Genomic DNA, 13,682 nt, shown 5'->3' on the forward strand with positions numbered 1-13,682 from the left:
TAGAAATACATGGGTGCACACGAATATGTCATTTTCTTATGTAACTAGAGAAATCCGATGATATTTGTAGATTTTATTCATAATTATGTAGCTTAAAATCTCGCAAAAACCAAATATTTAGAGTATATTGTTTGAGTGGAAAATCGAAACGACTGATGAAATGCGGTCTCATTGTGAATGTTAAACCCAATCCGAGGCAATTAGCACAATCGGTTGGAGTTTGTAGGTTTTATTGATTTATATACGAAAAAACGCATTTCTAGCTTGAGAAACGACGATTTTATCACTTTAACGATTTACACTAACAAACACACCTCTTTCTAGACGCGAACATGAATCTTTGGATAGAAATACTTGCGTCCGCACGAATTTGACCATTTTTAAAGAAACTAGAGAAATCCGTTGGGATTGTAGATTTTATTCATAATTATATAGCTTAAAATCTCGCAAAAACCACATTTTTAGAGAAATTTTGTAAGAGTGGAAAATCGAAACGTGTGATAAAATGCGGTCTCATTGTGAATGTTAAACCCATTCTGAAGGAATTAACACAATCGTTTGGAATTTGTAGTTTTTATTAATGTATATACGAAAAAACGCATTTCTATCTCGAGAAACGACGATTTTTCCACATTAACGCTTTACACTAACAAACACACCTCTTTCTGGACGAGAGCATGAATGTTTGGATAGAAATACATGGGTGCACACGATTTTGTCATTTTCTTATGTAACTAGAGAAATCCGATGATATTTGTAGATTTTATTCATAATTATGTAGCTTAAAATCTCGCAAAAACCAAATTTTTAGAGAAATATTGTTTGAGTAGAAAATCGAAACGACTGATGAAATGCTGTCTCATTGTGAATGTTAATCACATTAAGAAGGAATTCGCACAATCGGCTGGAATTTGTGGTTTTATAAATGTATATACGAAAAAACGCATGTCTATCACGAGAAACAACGATTTTTCCACCTTAATGCTTTAAACTAACAAACACACCTCTTTCCGGACGCGAGCATGAATCTTTGGGTAGAAATACGTGTGCGCAAACGAATTTGACATTTTTTAAGAAACTAGAGACATCCGATGGGATTTTTTGATTTCATTCATAATTATATAGCTTAAAAACTCGCAAAAACCAAATTTTTAGAGAAATTTTGTATGAGTTGAAAATCGAAACGAGTGATAAAATGGCGTCTCATTGTGAATGTTCAACCCATTCAGAAAAAAGTAGCACAATCGGTTGAAATTTATAGGTTTTATTAATGTATATACGAAAAACCGTTTTTCTCTCGAGAAATGACGATTTTTCCACTTTAGCGCTTCACACTAACAAACACAACTCTTTCTGGACGCGAACATCAGTATTTGGAGAGAAATACTTGCGTCCACACGAATTTGACATTTTTTTAAGAACCTAGAGAAATATGATGGGATTTGTAGAATTTATTCAGGATTATATAGATTAAAATCTCGGAAAAACCAAATTTTTAGAGAAATTTTGTATGAGTGGAAAATCGAAACGAGTGATGAAATGCGGTCTCATTGTGAATGTTAAGCCCATTCAGAAGGAATTAGCACAATCGGTTGGAATTTGTATGTTTTATTAATGTATATACGAAAAAACGCATGTCTGGCTCGAGAAACAACGATTTTTCCACTTTAACGCTTTACCCAAACAAACACACCTCTTTCTGGACGCGAGCATGAATCTTTGGATAGAAATACGTATGTGCACACGAATTTGGTATTTTTTTTTGAAACTAGAGAAATCCGACGTGATTTGTAGATTTAATTCATGATTATATAGCTTAAAATCTCGCATAAACGAAATATTTAGAGAAGTTTTGTCGGAGTGGAAAATCGAAACGAGTGATGAAATGCGGTCTCATTATGAATGTTAAACCCATTCAGAAGGAATTAGCACAATCGGTTGTAATTTGCAGGTTTTATTAATGTATATACGAAAAAACGCATTTCTAGCTCTAGAAACGACGATTTTTCCACTTTAACTATTTACACTAAGAAACACACCTCTTTCTGGACGCGAACATGAATCTATGGATAGAAATACGTGCGTCCAAACGAATTTGACATTTTTTTAAGAAACTAGAGAAATCCAATGGTATTTGTAATTTTATTCAAATTATATAGCTTAAATTCTCGCAAAAACCATATTTTTAGAGAAATTTTGTCAGAGTGGATTATGGAAACGAGTGATAAAATGCGATCTCATTGTGAATGTTGAACCCGTTCATAAAGAATTAGCACAATCGGTTGGAATTTGTAGTTTGTATTAATCTATATACGAAAAAAAGCTTTTCTAAATCGAGTAACGACGATTTTTCCTCTTTAACGCTTTACACTAACAAACACACATCTTTCTGGACGCGAGCATGAATGTTTGGATAGAAATACGTGTTTGCACACGAATTTTGGCATTTTTTTAAGAAACTAGAGAAATCCTATAATAAAAATAATAATAATAATAATAATAATAATAATAATAATAATAATAATAATAATAATAATAATGATTTATTTAACCTGGCAGAGTTAAGGCCATACGGCCTTCTCTAACACTCAACCAGGAGTAAAGACTGCGTTAAAAAAACACTACAAATTTACAAATTACACTACAATTTTACACACAAAACTAAATAAGATAATAATAATAATAAAATATAAACAAAAAATAAGAAGAAATCAGACATAGTATATAACATACAGAAAGAAAGAAAAAAGCATAATAATATGTGAACAGCAGGTCAACATAAATGATGCATACAAAAAAAAGACAATTATTCATAATAATAATAATAATAATAATAATAATAATAAAAATAGTAATAATAATAAGAATAAGAATAGTAATAATGATGATAATAATAATAATAATAATAATAATAATAATAATAAAAATACTAATAGTAATAATAAAATAGTGCAGTACAATGTATACAGTGAACACAATATTTCTAAGTACACACAATAAGGAAAATTAAGATTATATATAGCTCAACTTATCACATTAGAGATATAACATTATCGGAAAATATGAAAACAAAAATATAAAATAAGTTGAATATCATTAGAACATAAAAAAATGTGAATACGTGGAAACATGCAATACAACACTTGTCATAATAGTAAGTTAGTTTGGCAACTCGTCATAAGATAATTTTGTAACTTGGATTTGAAAGAATTCAATGTTCGGCAGCCCTTGACTTCAGGCGGCAGAGAGTTCCAGTGACGAGAGGTAGCAACAGTGAAGGATGAGGAATACAGAGACGATGCGTGAAGTGGAATTTCTAGCGTGTTATCGCGTTGTGATCGAGTATTAATATTATGATAGCGAGAGAGAGTACGAAATCGAGCGAATAAATAAGAGGGGGATGAAGAGTGCATAATTCGATATAAGAGAGAAAGTGAGTGCAGATTTCTCCTCTCATGTAACCTAAGCCATGATAACTTCTTGAAAGAAGGTGAGATATGATCATAGTATCGAACATTACAAATGAAGCGGACGCACGCGTTATGAACACGCTGTAGTTTCTGAGCGGAATCAATCCTGAGATCACTGAACAAAACGTCGCAATAATCGAAGTGAGGTAGAATGAGTGTCTGTACCAGCGTCTGTTTTAATTTAGATGGATAATGATACAATCTTTTTAGTGAATGGAGAATAGAGAATGCCTTCTTACATGTATATTTAATATGCGTATCCCAATTGAGATTAGATTCGAAATGTACTCCGAGATTTTTGACGGTAGAGCTAAACGGGATGATTGTTTTATTCAGTTTCACAGGTGGAATATTCAGGTCGTTGACTTCAGGAATTAATCTACGGTTCGCGAACAGAATAGCCTGTGATTTACATGCGTTTAGGTTAAGCCCAAATTGTTGAGACCAGGAAGAGATGGAATCAAGATCTTCATTCAGACTAGTAATGCTATCGTTTAGTGCGTCGGGACGGGCTGAAATATACAATTGAACGTCGTCTGCATATATTTGATATCTGCAGTGCTTAAATGAGTTGGAAATTCCATTGATATAAATAGAGAAGAGCAAGGGGCCTAATACTGATCCCTGAGGAACTCCTGTATCTACAGTACGCCAGGATGAGAAACGATTATTAGATATGACACGCTGCTGGCGGCCAGTAAGGTAGGAGTACATCCAGGTGATAGCACTATCAGAAAGGTGTAGCGTTTGTAGTTTAGTTAATAGTAGATCGAAGTCAACAGAATCAAAGGCTTTGCTATAGTCCAATAAAACTAGTACAGTAGCCTGTCGTTTATTCATGGCTGCGCGTATGTCCTCAGTAACATTCAACAAAGCAGTAGAAGTGCTATGGCCATTTCTGAAACCTGATTGTAAAGGGTCTAAAAGATTAAATTCTATTAGGTAGTCTGACAACTGCTTATGAATGATGCGTTCCAGAGCTTTAGATAAAACGGGAAGAATGGAGATTGGCCTATAGTCTTTTGCAGAAGTAGGTGAATTTACTTTAGGAAGTGGGCGTACCAAAGCTGTTTTCCAGAGTTGCGGATAAACAGACGTGATAACTGAAGAATTGAAAATATGGGTTATTACAGGAAGCACGATATCAACTAACTTATTGATAAAGACTATGCTTATGTTGTCAGAGCCTTGTGCTTTAGATTTAACGCTTTTAAGAGCCCTTCTTACTTCAGAATCAGTAATGTGCGAGAAGAAAATTTTTTCGCGAGAAGGTGGAGGATTAGCTAGGAGAGTATTAATTGTATTTCGTTTTGACTGTTTTTCAGGTCGTATAGTGGGAGGTGAGGTAAAGTATTCATTGAGTTTATCAAGCGGTATGTTTATAACTTCAGCTTCTGATGCTTTCTTCCCTACTCCCATATCACGTAAGTTATTCCAAAGACACCGAGGGGGAATGGACGGGTCGACGAGACTCAGGGCGTGACGGCGTTTAGCATTCCTAATGCTTTGTGTGGTTTTGTTTCTAAGTTTTTTGTAGTTGTTAAAGTTTTCGGCAGATTTGTTGTGTCTGTACTTCCGGAAAGCAGCGTCACGTGACGTCATAAGATTACGAATACTGTCATTCAGCCATGGGGCAGGTCGGTGAGTGACACGTCTCTTCTTTAAAGGTGCATGTTTGTCGAATAATTGTATTACCATGTCATTAAACGTGGCAACTTTTTCGTCAACTGTGATTAAATTAAAAATAGTATGCCATGGCATTTGTAGGGCGTCAGAAATTAGTTGGTCGTTGTCAATGCCTTTTAGATCTCTGTAAGTAATTACCTTAGCTGCATTTTTTGGGCACTGAAGAGAGTACTCGGCAAAAATAAGATCATGACCAGATATTCCCGGAACTGGTAACTGTCCTGAGGCTAGAATTCTATCAGAATTATTCGTAATGATTAGGTCAATTAAAGTATCAGAAGTAGGTGTGTGGTGGGTAGGATTGAGTGGAAGAATTGTTAGATTGAAAGTTTCGAACAAATTACACAGTTGATTAGTCCCATTTGATCTGACAGCCAGAAGATTAATATTGAAATCCCCCATAAGTAAGATATGTTCATATTTCGGTAAAAGATCGGCTAACGGGCTTTCTAAATCGGATAAATGTCCAGCTTTGGGAGGCTTATAAATAACTGCTAAGAGACATTTATGAAGACTTGCTTGTATTTCTACGAACAAATATTCGGGTCGTAATGCATCGCCTTGTGATTTTAGAATAATTTTAGGGTGCAGATCATTCCTAATATATGCGCAAACTCCACCCCCTCGTTTGTATAATCTGTCATTTCTACATAACGTATAGCCGTTTAAGAGAACGAGTGAGGAAGACAACGAGGGTTTTAGCCACGTCTCGCTAACAAGAATACATTGGACATCTATATTAGTGAAAATAGAAGAGAATTCCTGGAAGTGAGGAGTAATGCTTTGACAATTTAAATGTGCTATTTTCAAAGATTTGGAGTCAGGTGAGAAAGACTGCTTTAACAGCTGAGAGGTAGACAATAGAGGAGTTGGGGAGGATGACAGACAAGTGGACAGAGTTGTGGGAACAGGTTGTCGACAGTGAGGAGGGTCGGGGAGGCTAGACGAGCCATCAGCCTGAGGGCATGCCACAGAAAGCGGGACGATATAGGCAATAGTGCCAACCTAACTAAAAATAGACTAAATTTACTGAGGTAATGTAATGCAACTAAATATAGTATTACCATAGACAAATAAATAGAAAGACCCCCAACTCAATGCATTACCTTCCACACGCTATTGACGCGAAGTCGAGACACTTGGCGGCAAAACATCGGAACTACATCTCGTTACACATAGCGGCAGAATGCGGAACTACACCCCTTGTTATACGGCCCGATCGGTATTACAGGTATCCATTATGCCAACAGAGCACGATCGGTACTGCAGATACCTATTATACCAACACATACTGGTATTTTTCATATCGCCAAAGGAGTGTGTAAATGGTTTATCAGTTTAAATAACATGTTTAACCACAATATTTATATCACATTTTTGTTTTAACATGTGAATATAAATATAATGGTTGAACATGAAACTGAAAACCATTAACACACTCCCTCTTTTAACACCATCATTTAACCCTTTTATTAAATTAATTTATCAAATTTGACTAATAAAAGTTTTTGCATCTTCTAGATCAAATATGTAATTGAGATACAGGAAGTGAATAGGATAGCATACTTCTCTCCAAAACACCTTAAGCACTATTTTTAAATAATGTTATGTATCATGTATTGGAAAATAAAAACAAAGATTGACTTTGGAATATTGACTTCGAAGTTATTATTGGTCAGTTATATAATTATAATTTGCTCTTAATTTTTTTATGTCAAACATTAGCTTGAAAATAGTCATAAGATGTTTTGCTGTGACATAGTACAACGCACGTTCATAAACATTTATAAAACACCACTTTATTTGTTTTACACCGTCAGAGCTGAACATCTATTTTTAAAAGTAACTGCCATTAGTTTAATATATGGATATTAAAAATCTAAGTAATCAATAATCACCACTGATAAAGAATACAAAGAAAACTATTTGTCTACAACAGACATAAAATTAACTTAGACTTTTAATAAAAACACCATTAAGAAATACAAGTAAAAAAATTATTTTTCATTCTCTGATGTATAGTTGATTTAAAACACTGAACATATTAGAAAAAGTGCAATACAATTTATTAGAGACAAGTCGATACTTCGCAACATTTCCTAATTTTGAGCTTTGATACTGAGTGTTTGATTTGGTTGTGGCCCCATTGCTCAAAATATGTTGTTGTTGTATTCTAATGCCAGGGGTTTGACAAAGTCATTTGACCTCTTGCACTCCAATATTTTTCGAAGATATTATCATGGCCAGCCACTGAAGCACAGATTTTGAGGTGTTCCGAATCCATTTCTTGGTTTGAGTTGCACAGTGGGTAGTTAGGGGACTGATATATTCCAATTCTATGCAGGTGTTTGTTTGGCCAGACAGTCATGGCCTGTTGCCAATCTAAATGCAGCTACAGACGATTTTCGTGGTAAATCGGGAATTAACTGTGGATTATGATGCAGAGAGTTCCATTTTTTCCCCTGAGATTTGTGTTATCAAATTTTGTTTGTTGAAGTCTAAGTATGTAGATTTAATAAATCTTTTCACAGAGTAATACGTAGATTTAGTAACAGGTCTGTAAGTAGCAGTGCTGCCCTTCTTTGCTAAAGCATCAGCATTCTCGTTTCCCAGGATTCCACAATGGGATGATATTCACTGGAATACAATTCTTTTATTGAGTGATATTAATTGAGAGAGCATTTTAGTTATTTCTGCTGTTTGAAATGAAAGTATGTATTTAGAGACTATTGATAGAATAGCTGCTTTGGAGTCTGACAATATAACTGCATTCTTAAATTTATTGATGTGGCATAGAAGATTCCTGAGACTTTCACTTATTACAATGATTTCTCCGTCAAAACTTGTTGTTCCATATCCAAGAGATCTATAAAGTGAGAAGAGACAAAATATTGTACCATATTTACTCTCTTCTTAGCAGATGTTATACAAGCATTCCATTATAAAAAATTTAGTTGCTTCTGTACCATTAAAGTAGTCCCGCCCAGAAATCCGATTGGGGGACTATTTTGCTGCATAGAATTGGAATATATCAGTCTCCTAACTGTCCACTGTGCTACTCAAACCAAGAAATGGATTCGGAACACCTCAAAATCTGTGCTTCAGTGGCTGACCATGACAATAATTTTGAAAAATACTGGAGTGCAAGAGGTCAAATGACTTTATTGTCAAATGTCTGGCATTAGAAAACATCAACATATTTACTCTGGTCATGATAATATCTTTGAAAAATATTGGAGTGCAAGAGGTCAAATGACTTTATTGTCAAACGCCTGACATTAGAAAACAACAACATATTTACTCTCTAAAAATTCTAAATAATGCACCCAAATCTCACCAGTTGCAGAAGCTGCAGATTCGTATCGCTGCCACTGGACTCCCTCCTATGCCCTATAGGTGACACAACTGAAATGCTCATTGTACTAGTAATTATTATTTGTATTTATATTACTATGTAATGTTAACTTAGGGTCTTAAAGATCGTTAGATTTATCTTTGCCCTATATATTGCAAAAATTATATTGCTCATAATGTAGAAGTCAAGTACTCTACTTTTTTTTTTTCAGATGAATGAATGAATTCCCCTTATTTTCCTTCAATTAACTGAAGAAATCAACACATTAAACGAAATGAGATAACAATGATAATAATAATAATAATAATAACAACAATTCATTCTAGTACCGAGGTCATGGAAAGCATGGGGCTCTACCTCCATGCCCCCCAAATGCCTTCTTGGCATGTTACGGGGATACCTTTACCTTTTACCTTTAATAATAATAATAATGATAATAATAATAATAATAATAATAATAATAATAATAATAATGAATGAAGTCCATTACCATACACTTGTCAACAAAATTAAACACAATTTTGTTAAAAGATAAAGACAATGAATGAATCACTCAATGAAAGAGAATACAGGTTCAAATTGATGCCACAGTGAAGTGCAATGAATGAAGCAATTATGTTAGGTGGTGAAAAAGGTTAATGTAAGTAGGCTGGTGATGAAGTGGGTCGTAGTTCTTGAGTGGGATACCAAGCATCCCTTGATGGAATGGCCCCTCTTAGTAAGTTACATCTGAAGTCACTGTTATACTGATTACTGCGAAAATGGCTTGCACATATATAGGCCCTTCTGTAAGGATGAGGATTTTCTGCCACAGCTGCCCACATGTGGTACCTGTTACAATCAAAATTCTATTATTATCTTAAAAAAAATACACAAACCAGGGTTGGTATTAATTTAAATTAATGATTTAATCAAGATGTAAATAAAATAATTTTCATTTTATTTACATCAAATAATTGCTACTATTTAAATCACAGATTAAAATTATATGCACCTAACATGATTAAGATGAGAAATTAACTTCCTGAAAAAAAAAAAAACTTTTTACATATGACTGTTCTGCTGCTTCTTAAAACTATTAGCAATATAAATGAGTAGCACACTTGCATCTCTGCAATGAACAAAATATTTTCTATGGTGAAATATATTTTTCTTCCTATGAATTCATATAAAATTTCACCACAGAAAAATCTTTGTTTATTACAGACATATAATTCTAGCATTTTCTGAAGAAATGGACAGGTTTTGAAAGTTTGCTTCTCATATGTCTTTTCCCAACTCCTAATTAAGGAGCAACAGAACACATGGTACAGGTAGTCAAGTAGAGCCTACTTTCGGAATCACCACCTAATTAAAGCACAGTATGATGCTGAGGATTGAAATGAATAGTTGTAGCTCATAACAATATTCAAAGTAAAAGTTGCACAATGCCAAATGGACTACGTATTTATTCTGAAAACACACAATGCTAAGCTCTTCTGATAAATTTATTTGTAAATATTAATCTCCCTAAATAGTTGAATTCTTTTCTAATGAATAACAAACTGAGCATAATATCTTGCCTAAGTCTAAGCTAATTATTATTATCATTAAGTGCAGGTTATTAGTGCTGTAACTCTTCATGTATTAATAATGAGGCCTATGTGTAAACATAGTAAATTATTTTTCATTATTAATTACTTAAAATAACACATTAACAAAATACACAATTATGTAGGAACTAATGCACAAATTAAGTTTAAATGAATTACAAAAGAAGGCAAAAACTCATTTTAATAAACAAATACGAATTTGACAAATAATTCTCACTTAAATTTAAAGTTTACCAACCCTGACTATTTACTGATGATATATAAGGATATCTTTGCATTGAGCTTATGCCAATGCCATTGCTTACCTTTTAAGCTGTGCTGCATTACTTGGCGCAGGAAACAGGAATAACCAGGTCTCCTCATTACTATCCGATTTCTGACAGTACACTGCAGCACATTCACAGTGTAAAACTCCGCCATTTGTCTTTCTATTAACTGAAACAAACCAGCAGTAGCCTAGTATCATATAATGTATTAATAACACTACATTTCATAGAACAATTGAAGGATTGCAGTATAATCAACGTTTGTGAAATATTCCTGGAAGAATTCTATCCACGAGTCTATAAAAATAATATCTCCGGCAATTTAACTCTTTTTATTTTATCAAAATTATTCCAGTAAAGGTACTACTGTTAACTGTAAAGTCAAATTTCTAAAATACATCTTTTCGGGAACAACACTTCTTCACTATTGCGTTACCAAGCTAAGGTACCCCGCCATCCTTTGGTAACGCAACTGTAAAGAATTACACCGGGAACAACATATTTAGTCATATCAGATTCTGTCCCACGAATTTTAAGATGTCTGACCAACTTAACTTAGCTATATACAAAAATAAGTTGTTCGTTCATACCCAAAGTGTATATTAACTCTGTTAGCTTACCTTTAAAGCTCTTGGCGTAATTGCAGTTAGGCCTAATACACTCTTGTAATTCAACACAGAAGTCAGTTCATCATGTGGTAGTGATAGAAGGAAGGTAATCGCGTTCTGAAGTTTATCCCTGAAAACAATTACAGATCTCAGTTTAATAAACGTTTAAGATATGATGGAAGAATTCAGTTTAAATTAGAAAACATGACGGTGCAGTTAAGCTGCATCTACACGGTTCAGTTTTTCATGCTCGTACGCACGCAGTCTGGGAAGAATACTGAAAGAATCAAGTTTAAAGCGCATGTTGAATTAAGATACATTAAGATTTCCTATCTACAAGGTACGCCATATTAATATTAAAATACCAAAATACCATGTGATGGAGTGTAAAAACCGATTATAGTTTCACTGACCAAGTTCTGCAGCAGCGAAAGCTAAAATAATATATTATCCTGCACATTGTGTGCACTTCCGTTATTATTAAATACCAATCTTGCAGGCATTGCTTGAATGTGTGAAGTTGAAAGAATAGTTGAACCGTGTAGATGTAATCTCAAACATATTTCTTTCTTACCTTTAACGTTGCGAATTATTTCTTATTGCAGGAAAGCAGCAGTAACTTCTCAATTAACTCGATCTGTTCAAATTTCTTCGTTAAGCAGCCATGTTCGTCCATTCCATAATTTATACAAGATTTTAACAGAATAGGAATGCCAACATCCAACAATTGATCAACTGAACAAATGAGGTTAATAGGTCATACACAGTACACTAATATGGCTACTTTGTCCTCGAATGAAAATGCAAATTAGCTATATTGTAATAGTAATAATAATCCGTATATTATAAAATTGACACATTCTGTAAATAATGGATATTAATAAATCTGTTTAAAACTGTCATATTGGCAAAACTTAACACCAAAGAACTTTCGAAACCAAAGAGTTTTGTACTGCTAATTTTATAAACTCTGTGAACGAAATACAGCCAGCGCTGTCCTGACCACATGCGGCAAACTATGGAACATCTATGACCATCCAACATCTATCATTTGAGTTAAACCCCCCTGGTATTACTACAATAATTAAATAATTAGTATTAAATTATTAAACTATTACTTTCTTAATATAACAAACAACTTATGAGGAGTTGCCTTGACTTACTAATTATGTATCTCAACCATACGGGTGATCCTTCTTTTCGTGTCGCCGTTTTTTACAATGATGACGCCGTCTTGAGTCCACACGTTGGTTTGTCCAAATTTAGTAATCGCTTCGCGTAAGATGTTGTGGCGAGTTTTCGTCAAGTCTTCCCGAATTGTCCAACCAGAATTTTTTAATTTTCTTTTGTTTCGGAAGACCTCACTTCTCTTCCTATAACTAGCGAATTTCACAATTATTGGTCTGGGTCGATTCTCATCTCTCCTACCAACTCTATGACTTCTATCAATGTCGGCCAGACTCAAGTCCACCCCTACCTTCTCCGCCACATTAATAGGATATGTAGTTTTTATTCATAATTATAGAGCTTAAAATCTCGCAAAAACCAAAGTTTTAGACAAATTTTGTATTACTGGAAAATCGAAACGAGTGATAAAATGCCGTCCCATTATGAATGTTAAACCCATTCAGAATGAATTAGCAAAATCGGTTGGAATTTGTAGGTTTTATCAATGTATATACGAAAAAATGCATTTCTTGCTCGAGACACGAAGATTTTTCCACTTTAACGGTTTACACTAACAAACACACCTCTTTCTGGACGTGAACATGAATCTTTGGAGAGAAATACGTGCGTCCACACGAATTTGACATTTTTTTAACAAACTAGAGAAATCGGATTTGATTTGTGGATTTTATTCATGATTTTATAGCTTAAAATCTCGCAAAAACCAAAATTTAGAGAAATTTTGTTTGAGTGGAATATCGAAACGAGTGATAAAATGCGCTCTCATTGTCAATGTTAAAACCATTAAGAAAGAATTAGCACAATCGGTTGGAATTTGCAGGTTTTATTAATGTATTAACGATTTAGCGCATTTCTAGCTCGAGAAACGATTTACACTAACAAACACACCTCTTTCTCGATGCGAACATGAAACTTTGGATAGAAATACGTGGGTGCACGCGAATTTGACATTTTCTTAAGAAACTAGAGAAATCCGATGGTATTTGTAGATTTTATTCATAATTATATAGCTTAAAGCTCGCAAAAACGAAATTTTTAGAGAAATTTTATATGAGCCGAAAATCGAAACGAGTGATGAAATGTTGTCTCATTCTGAATGTTAAACCCATTCAGAAGGAATTAGCACAATCGGTTGAAATTTGTAGGTTTTCTTAATGTATATACGAAAAAACGCATGTCTAGCTCGAGAAACAACGATTTTTCCACGTTAACGCTTTACACTAACAAACACACCTCTTTCTGGACGCGAGCATGAATCTTTGGATAGAAATACTTGCGTCCACACGAATTTCACCTTTTTTTAAAGAAACTAGAGAAATCCGTTGGGATTGTAGATTTTATTTATAATTATATAGCTTAAAATCTCGCAAAAACCAAAATTTTTGAGAAATTTTGTATGAGTGGAAATTCGCAACGAGTGATAAAATGGGGTCTCATTGTGAATGTTAAACCCAATCAGCAGCAATTAGCACAATCGGTTGGAGTTTGTAGGTTTTATTCATTTATATACGAAAAAA

At 34.0% G+C, this 13,682-nt stretch overlaps 1 long non-coding RNA gene across 2 annotated transcripts; it reads right to left on the bottom strand.

Moving 5' to 3' along the window:
- Positions 1–6,935: 6,935 nt before the first annotated feature.
- On the bottom strand, positions 6,936–11,630 carry LOC138705088 (uncharacterized). 2 transcript variants are annotated; one of them, XR_011333588.1, is made up of 4 exons: positions 11,552–11,630; positions 10,990–11,107; positions 10,409–10,538; positions 6,936–9,342 (listed from the first exon to the last, which is right to left on the bottom strand). It is a non-coding gene; the product is annotated as an uncharacterized lncRNA (long non-coding RNA). The 2 variants fall into 2 exon arrangements; XR_011333587.1 differs by lacking the exon at positions 11,552–11,630 and having other exon boundaries at positions 10,990–11,263.
- Between the last annotated feature and the right edge of the window lie 2,052 nt (positions 11,631–13,682).

This window comes from Periplaneta americana, chromosome 8, assembly GCF_040183065.1.
Source record: "Periplaneta americana isolate PAMFEO1 chromosome 8, P.americana_PAMFEO1_priV1, whole genome shotgun sequence".
Taxonomy (NCBI): domain Eukaryota; kingdom Metazoa; phylum Arthropoda; class Insecta; order Blattodea; family Blattidae; genus Periplaneta; species Periplaneta americana.